The sequence below is a fragment of the Vulpes vulpes genome, chromosome 1, assembly GCF_048418805.1.
Source record: "Vulpes vulpes isolate BD-2025 chromosome 1, VulVul3, whole genome shotgun sequence".
In the NCBI taxonomy this organism is placed as follows: domain Eukaryota; kingdom Metazoa; phylum Chordata; class Mammalia; order Carnivora; family Canidae; genus Vulpes; species Vulpes vulpes.
The window spans coordinates 63,618,983-63,636,450 of NC_132780.1; the positions used below are offsets into that span (position 1 = coordinate 63,618,983).

At 38.1% G+C, this 17,468-nt stretch overlaps 1 protein-coding gene across 2 annotated transcripts in view; it reads right to left on the reverse strand.

Moving 5' to 3' along the window:
* Positions 1–17,468, reverse strand: part of SLC35F1 (solute carrier family 35 member F1) — a 381,287-nt gene that overhangs the window by 265,408 nt on the left and 98,411 nt on the right. The window contains exon 1 of one of the 2 annotated variants that reach the window (XM_072765396.1): positions 7,783–7,986. The exons of the other annotated variant lie outside the window; for it this stretch is intronic. The gene's annotated coding sequence lies outside the window, so the exon portion shown is untranslated. Of the gene's footprint in view, positions 1–7,782; positions 7,987–17,468 lie in introns of those variants that run through there. 2 annotated transcript variants of the gene reach the window in all.

Genomic DNA, 17,468 nt, shown 5'->3' on the forward strand with positions numbered 1-17,468 from the left:
AGCAGAAATAAATGGAACAGAAAATAGGGAAACAATAAAGAAAATCAACAAAGCCAAGAATTGGCTCTTTGAAAAGATCAACAAAATTGACAAATTTCTAGCTGCACTGAATAAGGAAAAGGAGGGAGAAGAGAAAGAATCAGTGGGAAAGATGTGTCAACACACATCTTACAGACATTATAAGATGATGAAAGAATACTAAGAAAATTTATGCCAACCAATTTTACAACTCAGATGAAATGGACAGATTTCTTGAAAGTTACAACTCAGCAAAGCAGACACAAGAAGAAACAGAAACTGAATAGCCTTGAATCTATTAAAGAAATTGAATTCCTTATCACAAATTGTTCCCCAAAGAGAACTTCAGGCCCAACTGGTTTTACCAACAAATTCTAAGCAACATTCAGGGAAGAAATAATGCTAATCTTACACCAACTTTCTCAGAAAATAAGAGAGTATGAGATATTGATCAACTCTTTTTAAAAGGCCAGTATACCCGACTACAAAATCTGAAAAAGAAGATAATAAATTATATCTTAATGAATTTGTAAGATTAAAATAAAAAAGTGGAGTCCTATAACTACACACTCTTGTGACAAAATCTTGGACCATACACAAATTATTTTTGCTACAGAGAGACCTCGAAGGCCCTGATTATAATACAGCCTTGGGTGAAATATATAGTATCAACATATTCTCTAGATAATTTTCTAATCATTTTGTTCCAAAGAAGAGATACTACAGCCCACAGGTCAGATCCAGTTCAGGGCTGTTTTTGTATTGCCTGAAGGCTAAAGAACAGTTTTTACATTTTAAAAATGTTGTTTAAAAAAAAAAAAAACTAACATCATCTATGTGTGGCCTGCAAAGCCTAAAATATTTACTCTTTGGCCTTTGCACAAAAAGTCTGCTATCCTTGTTAGCCTAACGGGTTTATGACAATAAGCAATTTTATTATTCCACTCTCGGGAAGAGTGGGTATGCAAAATGCTCAGAGACCCAGACACCTGCCAGTCCTCCTGTTCTCTACCCTTTGCTTAGCATCTGATTCATTCATTTATTCAATAAGTATGTAGGTGAGCCTTAAAGTGTGAGTCACTTTACCATTATATCTACAATATAATGATGGACAAGATAGGCAACCTAGCCCTCAATGAGCCTATAGGTTCTACAGAAGAGGTCTCAATGTTTATTCAATGAATGACTCAATGATTCCAGCATAGTTTTATCCAGGCCATGTGGGGAACGATGATTACATCAGCCTAGCACATCTTCCTCAACTTTTTGCTGCTAGAGCTTACTTTGCACTCTGCACTGGATTCCGTGCTTCTCTGGACCTGAGATTTCTCACCATTCTAAATCAAAGATAACACACCTCGTGATAAAAAATGAAAAAATTAATGTGAATGTATAGGATGCAAATGTAAGATTTTATTGCAGTCTTCTGTCTTCCTCAGTTGGATGTTTCAAAATTGTTAATCCTTCTCTCAAACTGAAACTCCTTCTTAAATCTCATATTTAAAATAAAACGAACACAGTTGAACATTAGGGAAAGATAATGCCTGGGCGGTTTTGTTAATGCATCCAAAAATAACTGCCTATTTTCAAGTTAATGTAAAAATCTCCAAGTCCAAAGGATATGCAGCTTAATGTGTGTTAAAAAAGCATTAGCTAACATTTACTTAGCCAGTGATAATTATTTGGGATCTAAATGCAGAAGGTATAAGAAAGATTGTCACAAGGAGTGGAGAGCAGCATTATTACAGGTAAAAAAAAAATGCAATGTTATTCAACAAAATGCAACTGAGGGTATTTTCTAGATAAAGTGGTTGGAATCTATTATTTACCTCATCAGATAAAAAAAAATTGGCGGAGGGAAGACCCAACAGAGGGAACATGTACATGAGAGTGCTGAATAATATAATCATGTTCATAAGGCAACATGGTGACCAAAATAATCAGTGACTTGAGTTGCAGAGATGTCACCAAACAGAGGAGACAAAGAAGATTAATGGTGTATTACCTGCAAGCCCCAGTTCCCAGGGGAAATGGACAAATTTGAAAAAGGTGAGAAAAGCCAACCAGGAATGGTTGTAAGACACAAGAACTTAATTGAAGGGAAAGGATTTAAAATGCCTAAAATACAGACTGAAGGAATCAAGGTCGAGAAACTTGAGTTGGCTCATGAAAGGTATTTAATAAGTAGAGACCTTTAAAGCCAATAGTTCTTCTGTGTTATAGGAGCACAGGATGACAAATTACAGCCTAGGGAAAAGACTGAATAATCTCAAATAGCTTTTTTAAAAAACATCAACAACAGCCTTCCTAACAATCATTTTTATTACACTGGGATCACTTGTAACAGTTAAATCAGGCTGGGAGAGAAACAACCCATGTTGTATATAGACTGTTTAAGGTCTGATTCCTATTATTACTTCTCCAGTCAGAGGGGAAGAGAAGAAAAACAGCAGGACAGAAGGGGTAGAGATGTTTGAAGCTGAGGCATCTATTCTCACTCCACTTTCTTGAGCACAGAGATTGTGACACTTTCATGTGTCCAGCCCCAAGCACAGTGTCTGACATACAGAGATCATTAATCAAGGTTTTTGAAATAGAGTGATTAAATTAACAAAAAATGGACATCTATTCTTTGCTCTGGTCATTACAGCTGTAAACTGACCCTGCTGTTACTCTTCCTTCTATCCTCTTTCATTTTTTTCCCATGTTATAGAAATCAGACCTTAAAATATGAATAAAAACTTTTGCTCAGATGAATTACAAAGATGAATAATGGAAGAAACAAAATGTCTCTGGTTCATTGAGTTAAATTAAGTACCCATTTTTAATAGACTGTGAAACAGTCTTTACACACACACACACACACACACACACACACATGCACACACACACATGCACACACACACACTCAAATACTTCCTCCCAAATAGCTATTTAGATAAAAACTACAACCATGCTTTATAAGATTTTAACATATTCATTCATCATGTACCCATGTGAAACAGACTTAGACTAGCCAATTATTATAATAATTTTTTGCTCCAGCAGGACCTCCCAGCAGGTCCATCCAAACAATCAGGAACCTGGAATCCCCTCTACCTCAGAACTGTGTGAATCCTCTGCTAAAAGTAATAATCTGTAAATTAGCTAACATTATAGTAGACCTCATACCTGGCCCAAAAAGTAATATTTTATGCAAAAATAACTTCTAATTTAAGACATATATTTACTTAAAAATTACCACGAAGTGTTAAATGCAGGGGGGAAAAAACCTGACTTTTCCAAAAAAATCATAAGTGTGTGAACAGATGCATTCTGTATCACACTTGTCTCAAAAACATACTAACTTTTCACTTCTCATCTCACCCTATTTAAAAATAAATTCCACACTGATTGTAACAAATGTACCACTCTGGGTTAATAGTGGGAAAAGTTGTGAGTGTGGGGGGGACCAGGGATATATGGGAATACTCTATAGTTTCTGCTTGGTTTGTAGTGAACCTAAAGCTGCTCTAAAAGAGAGAGTAAGAAAGAAATAAAGCAAATAAATAAATAACTTCTAAGGACTTGAATGTTTTACATGCTATCATGAAAAAAAGTTAAGACCTACTTAGAGGACAAACATTTTCCAAGAGTGAGACAGGGAGTAACACTGTTATTAAAGATAACAGACTGCTTCTTAAAATACAGACAGGAAGAAAGCTTCAAATGTATGACAGGAATATCTAATTTTATAAGGCCTAGTTAGGAAACATCTCTGGCAATTAGACTGTTTGGTGTGTAACGCATCAATATAGGGGATGGTTGTTTTTTCCACCCACCTTCTCTTCACATTCTTCATTTATTGCTCCCAGACTCCTGGATGAACCTCAACAACCCTCTCCTGTTTTGGACATCCTTAGCCAAACTGTGGTATGCTCTCCTTGGCTTCTACTTATTTCTCTGAAGCCACAAAAATGAATGGGTCAGAGTAGAAAGCGTTCTGGCCAAGGCTCTTCCTGTGGCAATGAACCACAGGTCGAAATCAGGAGGAGCAGTGGAAGATCTGCTGGCACTGACGGGAAACCCAATCTGGATCATTCAAGTCAATGCATCAGTCCCAGCTATTGCACACTGCCAAAGCACTGCCAGAAAGAATCTCAGATATACACCTCTTACCCCATCTCCAAGACTGCTCCTTTCTCCCCATACTGCCCTTCTTGTCCTACAAACACGTGAGGCTGCTCCAGCCTCTGCAGCTTTGCATTCGGAATGCGAGACCCCAGAGGGAAGCCTGGTTTTGCTTCTTTACTTCTTTCTAATCTTTTAATACATCATCTTCCCCTGAATACCCTTAAAATTGGCCTCTAAACACATGTATCCCCTTCCTTTACTTTATCACACTTGATGTATGCTATAAACGTATTTATTTTCTCTCTTCCCTCACTAGAAGGGACAAAAGGAAGAGGGATATAAAGCCCAGTATGCAGTACACAGGAAAAGCTGCATGTTACAGTTCTCTTCTTCAGAGCTCAGTGATTGGCACTAGCAGGTGGAGGCTGTCAGGTATCATTTAAAAAGAGGCATTTTAAACTTTGTCAGGAAGGAAGTGTTTTTGACTTTAACTTTTGTAAACATAATATTTACTCTTGTAACATTTATTAATAGCTGTCAAAACATACAAGCTGGGAAACACTAAAAGATGATGTTCCTTTTTCCCTTATTCTTTTTACTTTATCCTCATGATTCTTCAAGGTCACCAAAGTCATAAACAAATATAACTGCCTTTTGTGGATCCTCATTCCTACTTGATCTCTACCCTGTATATCTAAATTCTTCCTGAAGCATCTCCATCCACTTACTTACCACCTGTTTTGTTGCCTCTGCTAGTTCTCTGAACACTCCTGTTTCCCCTCAGTTCTTTCTTATCTGTCCTTTAATTTTTAGTTGTATGCACCTCCTGAAGTTAAATTCTTGTCTTATTTTTCTTCTTTCACTTTTCTTCTCCTTGGAGAGACTCATATTTTCTTTTTTATTTAATTTATGCTTTTATTTTGTGAGGAGAGGGGCTGAGAGAGAGGGAGAATCTCCAGCAGACTCCCCACTGAGCAAGGAACCCAGCACACGGCTCGATCCCCTACTAAGTCACCCAGGTGCCCCAATCTTCTATTTTCAGGTTTTACATCTGTAATTATCTTCAAGACTCTAACTCAAACCCTAAATTATATTTCCAAAGATAAACTTAGATAGGGTCAGTGCCTATCTTTTGCAAAAGAATATAGCTAAAAAAAAAAAACCCCATATCCTCATCATCTTAAAGTATATTTTCATCCCAAACTCCTTTACTTCTGCCACTAGACATACCGTTTCCCTGTCCACCAGACTTGTAATGTTGGAATTTATCCCTCATGTCTGCTGTTTTTTTTTCCCTTTACATCCTCCTTCACCCTCATCAGTGTTCTCATCCTTTGCACATTCTCTCAGATGGCGACTTTGTTCTTTAGCCCCCTTCCCATCCCTCTTCTTTTCTTCCACCTGTGGAATATAAAAACAACACTAGCCAACCCCCTGCCTCAGTGTGGCGGCTCTGCTACCAACCATTCCTCCTTCCTCATTTGTCCTATGTATCCCAGCCAGACTTCTCAAGGTACATGCTTCATTCCTGCATCTACCTGCTTATTCTACTGTGTGAGTCATCTCTACTTCCTTCAGTTTTCCATGCACCCCCTGCTATCTCTCCACTGACTTATTTTCACTGATCTCACTAGACTCTCTCCAGAGCTTCCCAGTCTTTTGGAAAAGACTGAAAATGAAAAATAGAAACAATTTTACAGAGAAAGTTTCATTGATGTTGATTACAGTAAGAAAAAAGAAAAAAAAGCATATAGGACACAGAGGAAACAGAAACATTTATCTTTTAAGGAGTTTTGTCTCCCAGTTGGTATATTACAGTCAAACTCTACTATATGCATTAACACCATAGAGCCAGCTGTTGTATATAAGAAAATTTAAAATTCCAGGGCGTATCTTGGGATTTACATTTGAAATAAAACCTGGGAATTAAAATAATTTTTAATAAAACAGTAACTTTGTACCACATTAAACAAAATTAACTCAAAATATACTACAAAACTAAACATAAATCCTTAACCTAAAAATAAAACTTCCAGAAGAAAATATAAGAGAAAATCTCTGTGATGTGCTTGAGTTGGGCAAATAATTCTTAAAGGCACAGAGTGTGAACCATAAAAGAAAAAAATATAAATTGGACTTTATCAAACCAAAAAGCCTTTGCTCTTTTAAAGAAATCATTGTTAAGAGATTAAAAGGACAAACCACAGACTGGGAAGAAAAAAACTGCAGAACACATATGTGGAAAAGAACTTGTATCTAGAATATATAAAAAACTCTTATAGTCCAATCAATAAGGAGACAAACCAAATTTAATTATAAAACAAAAAGGAGGGCAAAATATTTGACAGCCACCTTGCCAAAAAAGAGATATAGATGGTCAATCAGCCAATGTAAAGCTGTTTAATGTCATTAACTTATTAGGGAAAAGCAAAGTAAGACTACCAACTGAGCCACCCAGGCGTCCCCAACAAAGTAAGACTACAATGAAATACCACGGCACACCTACAAGAAGGGTGAAAATTACAAAGATTGACCACACCAAGAGTACATGGTGAGATGCAGAGGAACTAGAACTCTCATACATGCTCGTGAGCACAAAAGAGTACAGCCACCATGAAAAGCAGTATGGCAGTTTCTTACCAACTTAAACAAACATTTACCATATGACACAGCAATTCCACTCCTAGGTATTTACCACAGATGAAAGGAAATATGTCCAGGCAAAGGCCCACATATGAATACTTAGAGCAACTTTCACACAGCTGCTGAAAGCTAGAAACCCACAAATGTCCATCACCTGGTGAAAGGGTGGACAATAGAACAAAAATCTCTGTGATAAAAAGAAATAAACTGCTGATTCATATGTCAACAAGGATGAATCTCAAAGCTTTAGGCTAAGACAAGCCAGACATAGAAGGCTACATACTGAATGATGCTATGTATACTCTATTTCATTCTAGATAAAGCAAAGATAAATCAGGAGTTGCCAGGGGCTGGTGGTAGGAAAAGGGATTGACTAAAAGGGCACCAAAAACTTTCTAGAGTGATCAGATGTACTGTATCTCCCAACTATGGTGATGGTCATACAACTGGATGCATTTGTCAAAAACTCATTAAACTGCTTACCTAAAAAGGGTGAATTTTCTTGCATATACGTTATACCTTCACAAATCTAACTTTAAAGAAATCAAGACTTAAAAAAAAAAAACAGAAAGGAGAAAGCAAATATTTTATTTTTCTTATCCCAACTTCTCTGTTAACTTCTCTCCCCAACCATGTTCAGACTGAAAATAATTCCTCAGTATCGGCTTAATGACACACTTTTAAATCTTGCAAATAATAAAAACAAGGTTAAGACTGAGTCTGAAAGTTTCCTGCTGCAAAAATAGGAGTACAAATTTACAATACAAAATTTCAACAACCCCAGGACCCACAATGAGATTATTAACAAAACAAGAAATTGAGCAAGGTCACCAAGAATGATGCCAATATTCCTAATAATACATTCTAAAGTCGGATAGACTTCTTTCCTTTAAAAAAAGTCATAAGCTAAAATTGAACTCCATCTATAAGAGAAGTATAACTGCCCACTTAAACTAAAAAACTATCTATAAATCCACACTGAAATCAGCAGTTGCACTGAACACTTGCCTGCCCCCAGGGTGATTTTTCCCGCCTCCGCGTCCTGCTCATTGCACTCTCCGCACAGGTCTTGCCATCCTCCAGCTCATCACATCTGAAATAAGAATGCTTTCTGCCCTCCAAGGTCCATCTCAGACACCAGGAAGTTCAGGATCCTTTCAAACATCCTCAGGACTGAAAGTGTTCTCTGCGTTTCACAAACTGCCATTGCCCTTTATCTGCTTATCTCTTACACTTTCTAAATTTCTCTACTATATTTAAATGGGTACTGACATAATTCACCTACTGCCTTACAAGATGCTGGAGGCTGGAGCCTGTGTGTGAGTCATACCACCTCCCACAGCACATGCAGAGGGCCTTGAAAAAACAGGTACCCAATAAACATGTGTTGAATGACTGAAAAATTAAATTTAGACTTCATTTGGTGCTCTCATAGAAAATTTGGTGCAATCACAGGAAATGGCCCATTTGAAAATTTTACTGACCTCTATTTTATTTCAAGATAATAGACTCACTCTAACTAGAAGATATATTCTGGTGTCTATTAAAAGTGCATCATACTTGTTTGAAAATTATTAGGTTAACTATTCACAAATTACCTGAAATTCCCAATGGCCAAAGCTAAAACACTGAGCAACAAAATAAATAAAGCAATATAGATTACAACCAAAAATATAAAATACATATCCATGAGTCCATACTGACACAATTATATGATTGAGTAAATAAATGGAAGTCAACAGACACTCCCATGCAAGGGAACTCCAAATAATGTATATAGATACTCCACCCTCAAGAAGGTGGAACATAACTCCTACTCCTAAAGTAGCCTGTTCAGAGTGATTTCCTTCCTAACAGTACTGTATGGACACAGGAGAGGAAGAAATCTGACACCACCTCAGCCAACTGATGAAGATTAAGATCAAGGATGACAAATCACATTGATAGTATGTACCTTTGATATAATATAAGAATGGCACATTTCCTCTCCAAAACACACAACCCCAGTCTAAACATGAGAGAAACATCAGACAAATCAGAGTAAAAAGCCTTCCACAAAATACCTGGCCAGTGCTCCTTAAAATTGTCAAGATCATCAGAAATAAGTACTGAAGTCTAAGAAACTGCCACAACTGAGAGGAGTCTGAGGAGACATGACAACTACAATTATATCCCATTTTGGACAGGAGTCTGGAACAGAAAATGGACATTAAGGAAAACCAAGGAAAGCTGAATAAAGGATAGAGTTTAGTTCATAATGATGTACAATTGCTGGTTCATTAACTGTAGCATACTAATGTAGGATGTCAACAATAGGGGAATCTGAGTGTGGAGCAAATGGGAACCCATCTTTGCAATTTCTCTGGAAAGCTAAAACTGTCTGAAGTTAGAAGTTTATTTATTTTTTAAATACACAAATTTCAAATGTTAAAAAGTTATCCTGAAAACAAGAAATATTTCTAGGCAATAAAGAGATAAGTGATATCACAGGAGATTTGCCCTACAGAGAAACACATCCCTGGACACATTTTAGCTCAGAGTAATTGTTGCAGATGAAGCTTCCAAATACAAATAAAGTTAGTAGTTCTAATATTTACTCTAAGATTGTTGTTTTTAAATGCATAATTTTAAACTTATTGCATATGATTTCCTTTCCCTTAAGTTCATCAAGAGGTAATACAACTTTATATTGAAAGCCAGTGAAAAATGTAGGACTTTATTTACAGAAATTCACCCTGTGGTCAGCTTTATCAAAAACAAATTCCACTTGAAGAAATGATTGATTTCTCTTTTATTTTTCCCCATTCCAAATAAAGAGACACTATATTGGGCTATTAGGAAAAAAATGCTTTATGTTCTTAATTTTCACCACTCTCCTTCTAAAATAAACTGAAAAGAAATTTGATGCTGCTAAGGTCTTAGACATTTTCCATTGCTAAAATTGTAAGCTATTTTTTTTATCTTAATGAGCTTTCTTGAATAAATTATATCTGTATTGGAGATAGTGTAGTCAAAAGGACTGGGGAAGGGTTGTTTTTCTGTTTGGCTGGTTGTTTTTTAGGAAGGAAGACAGTGGAGCCTGCTCAGCTGCTGTACGAGTGATCCTCTAGGACCTCTCAAGTCATCTCCTCGCTGACTGATCTGGAGCAAATCACAGCTCTGGGCCTCAGATTTCTCATTTATAAAATGAAAACATTATAATTCACAATCTCTTACCTCTAAACTCACTCTACCTATAAAAAACTCTAAAGTCTGAGTATTAATTTCACAATTTGCCTTTCAAATAAGTATGGCGAGCATGATTCCCCGGTAACCCCGCAGCCCCTCAATTGAGGGCTGACTTTGAAATTCACAGAAATAGGAATGGCAGTTCCTATCTCTGAGCCAGAAATTGTCCTGCACAAGAGATGACTCATTGGGGCCAGCACTCCTAACTCAACTTTGATTTTGAAATTTTTTTCCTGCTCCCTTCTTTCTGGGAAAAGTCTTCCAAAACTAGAGAGCAGCCTCTCCATAGCACGACTCCAGAATTCAGAAAGATTCAGAGAGAAGGAAAAAGGATGAGGGAGAAAGCTTAATATGTTTGATAGAAAACAGAATTGTAGGAAAACTATGCTTAAGATAATAACCTTAATATTAATATTGCCTGAGAACTCACCAAGGCTGTCACAGACCAGATACTCTGATACAGGACTTGAGACCGCAGAGATCAGCCTGTCCATATTCATATAGTGAGGGTCAGCCCTTAAATATATCATGCCCCCACATTCCTTCTATGCCCACCACCTCCCTAGCAACCATCACTTGTATTACCTTAGTTATTTATGTGTGTGACAAAAGAAGAGGAGGAAAAATTTTTACTCAGTGAACTGTGTTCTCCTCAGTCTCTAGATTCTCCTCATTGCTAGGCCAGCTTCATGAGCATGTGACATGCACAGTCATACAGGGTGACACACTCAGAAGGACACCCAGGTTGGCTATGGCTTTCTTTTTTTTTAAAGGTTTTATTTATTCATGAGAGACACACAGAGAGGCAGAGACACAGGCAGAGGGAGAAGCAGGCTCCCTATGGGGAGCCTGATGCGGGATTTGATCCCAGAACCCCAGGATCATAACCGGAGCCAAAGGCAGATGGTCAACCATTGAGCCACCCCAGTGCCCCAGCTTATAGCTCTCTTGTCATCATTTGAACTTCATAGGCTGTTTTTTTTTTTAAGATTTCATTTATTTATTCATGAGACACACACACACACACAGAGGCAGAGACACAGGCAGAGGGAGAAGCAGGCTCTATGCAGGGAGCCTGATGTGGACTCAATCCCAGGTCTCCACGATCATGCCCTGAACCAAAGGCAGACCCTCAACTGCTGAGCCACCCAGGCATCCCTGAACTTCATAGTTTTTGAACAAGAGGTTCCACGTTCTTATTTTGCAGTGAGTCCAGCATATTTTGTTGCTGGTTCTGACCACTGCTTTCAACATCTCTCATTTGGATCTTCAGAAATTTCTATCTTCATTCTATTCCTCACATTGAGTAAAGACATTTAACCAACTACCTGCTGGATGTTATGACTGATCCACAAAATTCCCTATAGGAATATGCCTCTATAAAAATGGCTGAGTATTATTAGAAAAAATTGTCCAACCTGGTAGCTTTGAGCCACCCACATTCCTGTTTTCCATTCTCTGCCCAATATTGGCCATGACCCCATATTTCCCAGTCCTCTCCCCCTCCCTTCTCAACAACAGCTGTTTCATCAGTTTCCTTAAAACTCTATTGCGCTTCCCTCTCATCCTCAGGTGAGACCCTTGCCTGTTTCTTCATAGATGTCCTCCAGGTTTCTCAGACTCAACATTACCCAAATAGCGGTCTTCACCTTCGTGTTCAAGCCTGCTGCTCATCCAGTATTCCCTGCTTCAGCGACTATCATCACTTTCCTTTCATTGTCCAAACAAGAAACACGGTCCTTGACCTTCCTCCACACCAACTTCATTTCCAGGTGTTGCCATCTTAATGTTTATTTGCATCTCTTCATGCTTGTTCATCCTCTTGCCATTGCTTTAATTAATACACCCATAACTATGCTCTTAGTTTACCACGATAACATCCTAATTGGTTCCCATGTTTCCAGTCTAAATTTTCTTCATGATCATCAAAAGCATTTTCATGCTGTAGTCATAAAGATTTTATTTAAAAATCTGATCATGTTCTATAACACGTGGAAAACAAAAATGCCGCAGGTTCTTCCCACCCGTATATGTATGCTTTTTTGCAATACGGTTTTGTCAATCCTCCCCCCGCTCAAGAGGGGAGTCTATTTCTTTTCCCCTCCTCAACTGCAGGCCAAGCTTGTGACTTGCTTTGACCAACAGAATGTGGCAGAAGTATGATACTGTGGGAGCTCTGAACTCAGCCTCCAGAGGTCCTAGGGGGGGGTTCAGGTTTCTGATTTACTCAGGACTCTCTATGCTGGTTGCTGCAGAAATTCCTTTCCATGTGCTGGATAGAAGGTTTTAGCTGCTCACGGATTCTAAAACGGTTCTCTCAACATCCCATCCACAGCATCCTGAAGTACGACACTATGAGTCATCTTTGATCCTTTCCTCCACGTTATCCTCCATGCTCAATTTCTCTACAATCCAATCACTGTTTGTTTCAAAAACAAATCTCAGATTTGTCCTTTCACCTCAATCCCCAATGCCACCACTTCTCCTGAATCTAGGTCTCTAACTAAATCATAGCAGCAATTCCTCAGCTAGTCTCCAGGCCCTTCCCTTGTGCTCTCCAAATATTTTTAAGTACAGCACTCAGACTGATTTTCTTAATGAGTCTCCTGTTATTTCTCTCTTCTCTCTCTCTCTCTCTCTCTCTCTCTCTCTCTCACACACACACACACACACACACACACACACACACATCTGTAATAATCATCTATTTCCCACTTCATGAAGTCAATAGTTTCTATTTTACTGTCAAGGATTCCCTGCAATTCCTCCTCACAGGCCTATCCAAATTTATTTCCTAGACTAGACATCTGGCACTTTTTGAAAGCATGAGTTATGTCACTTCACTTTGAGGAAGAACTAAACTAGCACCTATTTTTACTAACCAAAAGATATATCCAAGGAGGACTTCTGCTTTTAGGAAAAGAATTGAGCGGCGAAAATATCACTCAGCATTCAATATACAGAGGCAGTGCACACCTTGAGCAGTAAGAGCGGCCACCACCAAGCTCTTTCTCCTGGAACTACACTCTGTGTCAGCATCAAGCTACCCTAGCTTTGAACTATGTCTGTGAGCATCTGTGCTTCATCTTGATTTATTTTGTGCATTCATTAGCAAGATATGTCCCAAGGTATCAGAAAAGCCTAAAATAGATTATTTTTTGGGAGGGTCTGGGAATGCTCAAGAATTTTTCCATATAAATGAATGGTAATTGCCTCAAGACATTATGCCATTTCATCTCAGAAAGGTTTCAGAGCGATGCTCTACTTTCCAACAGTGGTGGAAACCTGTAGTATTCCTTTGTGTACAGCCTCTTCACCATACTAGTTCAATATTCTCAGCTCACACAGAAAGGGCTCAATCATATTCCCCCTACCCCTGCCCTCTGTCAGTTATGGACACGAGTTCATCTATGCTCTGCTCTCTATTAATCTTTTCTTCTGGAAACAACTCAAGTTCTACATCCATAACTCCTGACCCTAAATTAGAGACATGATGCTAATCCTTGCTCTACCTAAAGTAGCTGTTTATAGCCAGATAAATGACTTCAGTGTCTGCATCTATACTCAGAGGGGACTGAAATTTCTAGCTGGCACATTTGAAAATTCAGTAATTCAATACTCTAATCCAGATCCATCCCCTTTTCCCTGGGCTCGACCTCCTCTATCCTGGTCCAGCACTTATGTTCTCAATGTTTCTTTCCTATGTGGTCATTTTCCTTTACTTTCCAATCATCTGGTGTATTTTGGGAGGTTAGGCACCACGTCACATCTTGTTCAGGTAACCCTGTAACACTTGGCACTTGTGCTGCAGTCAGAAGAGTCCAACTTGCAGCCCAGTGGTTAGAAGCAGATAGCACACTGACTGTGCAGCCTATAGGAGGCAATTGGTGTTGATTTTTAGTTCAATATAATAATTATAGCATGATATGTCCCAATAAGATGATGTCTCGAAGAAAGGGACCAAAAATGGAGACACTATAAGGACTCATTAGGGCTAGTTTAAAAGACAAAGAAATATGTCTGCTTTCATTCAATCTTCAAATGTGCCAGAGGCCAGTCTCTGATATCATTTCAAATGCTGTGATATTTGTCTAACAGTTTTAAAAACACTCTCCAATGGAAAAAAAATACATTATAGTGAGCTAAATCCATCATGATAAAGGTTACAATACAAATAGGATGAGTGTTTTCTTCAAATGACTCTTCACGGAAGACAAATAGCAACCAAATCGGACAATATCACCACCATCCAACTATTACATAAAAATACACCTACATTTTCCCCACTATTGTTGCCCAAGGGATTCCATCTGAAATAAGGGACTTAAAATGGATGAGGTTAGAGTCACTTAGGATAATATATTATTCTGTGCATTACAGAATATGAATCAAGAACTATGGAGCTATTGGAAAGATGTATAAAAGAGTAATTTGTGCCTAAAAGTAATATTAAATTTTCAGAACTTTCTCTCCTTTCTCCAATCCATAATATATGTATAAGAATGTTTCAACACATAATAGGTGCTAATTATTTTCTGACGGTACCAATTCAATACAACTCTTCAGAGTAAAAAGAAATCTAACTTGCTTCAACTATCAATTTCTATTGATATTTATATCTTATTACTCTTTACTAACACATATACAGGAGATGCATTTAAATGGTCACACTACAAACATGTTGTGTTATTTGGCACTGAAAATATCAGCTAAGGATTTATGTACTTATTATATTAAAAATATATGTACCTATGGATAAAATGATGTACTGACAATGTAAAATACCAAATGCACCATATATTTCAATATATCCATTCTAATATCAAACTGTATTTGCTCAAATCCAGTACTGGGGGAGTAAGAAACCTTGGTCAATTTCACATTATGGAAGCCATGTTATAAATTTATACATGCAAAAGATGAAAACCATTGTCTTTCATGGTAAGAAATAAGATACGTGGAGGCAGCAATTCCATTGGTTTTGTTTGACCTGACACATTCAACTGAAATTGTTTTAAATGATTTTATGTCTGCTGTGACAGTCCTCATCAAGTGCTATTGTTACAAAGCAAATTGGAATTCTCTGCCGTGGCATGTGAATTGGAATGTCCTCAAAACTGCCCAAGTTGAGAAGGAGTCAGTAAAGGTCAATCAAACTAGGATGTGTGTAGCATAGCTTAACAATACACATTTGGACACCATGCAGCTGCAACGGGGCCCATTAGCCACACATCACCAGCTAGCTCCATGGGGTCAGTAAGAGAGCATGAGACTTTCTGGAGGAGATTTTGCTTTACACTGTTGCTCATTATCATTATTTTTATTAAGAGGAACATTCAAAGATTCCTATAAAACCATATGTCTATATCCCAAAACATGAAAGCCTTAGTTTACATAGAAAGGCATGTTTAAAATATCCCTATCCAAAGCAGTTTGGCATCATCATCATCATCAACAACAACAACAACAACAGAGATGTGTATAATCTGCCAATCTACAAAGTGCTCTGGATAGACACAAAGGAATCAACATACACAAAAGAGTCATTTATTCTCATAATAACCCTGTAAAGTAAAAACTATTATGCCCAGTTTCAAATGATGAGAAGCTCAGAGAAATTGAAGGATTTATGCAGCTAGTAAATGATAAAGTCTGTTCTTTGATTACAAGTCTAATACTCCTTCCACTTAAAGAATCTAGATTCTGATAATGACCACTTATGAAGCATGGTATGAACTGCCACTGTGGCTCTTTGGGCTAATGCTGGAGGACTTGAAAAGCAAAGTGTAATGATAAGCCCCATTGACTTCTTTATGCATTTTTAAAAATTGATCTTATATCAAGTTGCCATTAACTACTCAACAAGAAGGGCTCACTACAGTCCAGTCCCTCTCTTATTATGATGATCTTAGAAAACAAAATAAAAAGGGAACTTAACTTCAAGCACTTTATTTAATGAGCAGAGCTTACATAAGTGTGCAGAAATAATACCCTGGAGCTATTTTATACAAGAGCCACAAAAGATCTACCACAGATGAGTGACAGAAACATAATTAGTACGAGCTCATGCAGTTGCCAAGTTGCTATATTATTTAGAAGAGCACTCTCTATTTCAAGTTGAGCTTTTGCTACCCACTGACTACCACAGTCACCAGTAGCTAAAGAATGGTAGCCCAAGAACAGATGAACCTGCTACGAATTCCAGGGAAGCGCTGCTGAGAAGTCCCCAGTGAGAAGCCACATTCCCTACCCTGGGTTGCTTTTGATGTTGAATGTAACACACACCAAAAAAAAAAAAAAAAAGGAAAAAGGAAAAAGGGGAAAAGAGGAGAATTGTTTCCTTTTGGGAAATTGAGCACCAAGACAATGGCACCCAGTCAAGTATGGACTTGCCTGCCCTCTGTCCACACCCTAGATCACATCCTGCTTGCAGTTTGGCTCCAGGCTCAGGGAAAAAGGCCCCGGAGACTCCTCCTGCAGTGGCCATTGGATGTAGCCTACACTCACGTCAGACAACATTCAGAAGAACACTAACAGTTTCTGTTCATTCTAGAGTGAGTCAAACAAAGCAAGACATTGAGCCTCTATTCTCTCTCCTGGATGGGCTCTTGAAGCTACTTTAACTTTTCTAGAAATATTCCAAGGAAGGAAAGACAGTGGGAGGGAAGGAGGTATTCCACAAATCCCATCATCTAAGCAAGCCTGTGAGCTTCTAGGTTTCACACGGGGGCGAGGAGACAAAGTCAGCTGCCATCTGGTATCCTGAACCACCGTCACATTAAAAACAACTTTGCAGCTTCACCACAAGCGTGGTCTGGGGTTGGGGGACTTCTTTGTTGTTAATAATGATAAAGGTAGAAATTTTGAGGTGGGGGATTGTGGAGGAACAGTTTGGAGCCTTTTCTTTTTGAAAATATTCATTAGAAGGCATGCCTTTTAGCCTTGAAAGCACTATTGTAAGTCTTAAAAAAAAAAAAAATCTCTCAGGGATGAGAACCCGGGACACCAGCAAAGAATCCAATGCTGATTAATTCAAGCACTAAGCAAATATTAACCACCAGACATGGTGCAGGCACTGACGCCACCAATCATCGTCACACAATGGCTTGGAACCGATGTCATTCTATAAAAACAGAAGTTCTTGAACAAAGAATATTTGCAGTTTAACCCTAAAATGTTGATTTAAGAAATGAATTCTATTCCATTTAAAAAGAATAGGACATAAATTGTGTTATTTCATCCTCCCACCTTTTCTGATCAACCAGACTGAACAAAATAACATTTTTAAATGTGTAATGAGCTTCTTACAGAATTCAGATTCCCTAGCCTTTACGTACATTAGCAGTTCTGTGGGAAGTAATATTACATAATGAATGACTTTTTTCCTTGCAGTCAGCACGGAACAGTAAACACTAGGCACACCGTTGACTCCAAGGAGTGAAATGACAAGGAGTGAAATGAAAAGA